Source organism: Penaeus monodon, chromosome 24 (genome assembly GCF_015228065.2).
Source record: "Penaeus monodon isolate SGIC_2016 chromosome 24, NSTDA_Pmon_1, whole genome shotgun sequence".
Classification (NCBI taxonomy): Eukaryota; Metazoa; Arthropoda; class Malacostraca; order Decapoda; family Penaeidae; genus Penaeus; species Penaeus monodon.
In genome coordinates, this window is record NC_051409.1 from 33,335,844 (window position 1) to 33,336,162 (window position 319).

Below are 319 nucleotides of genomic sequence, written 5' to 3' on the forward strand. Positions count from 1 at the left end.
AATTGAATAAGAAATAAGAAAATTAAAAGCTTCAGTATCCCCTCAAATAGAAGGGTAAGTAACTTTGTAAGTAATAGAACTGAGCATTCCACCAAATGCCCTTTGTAAGTGGTCACCCATGTCGCCTGTATCGTACGGCATATAAAGTGCTTAGCGGTGAAAATGTACCTTACTATTGTCAGCCATAATGTTCTGGCAGATCAAGTTGCGAGAGTCAGTATTACGGTGAACGGCACTATATTCCGTAAAGTCGTTTTATTGCGACGTGTGGGTAAGTGTGTTTGGGGGGGGGGGGGTCAGAGGGGCAAAGGAGATGTAA

General features: G+C 42.6%; 1 protein-coding gene across 2 annotated transcripts in view; it reads right to left on the reverse strand.

Moving 5' to 3' along the window:
- Positions 1-319, reverse strand: part of LOC119588725 (small conductance calcium-activated potassium channel protein-like) — a 54,495-nt gene that overhangs the window by 29,805 nt on the left and 24,371 nt on the right. The window lies entirely within an intron of this gene.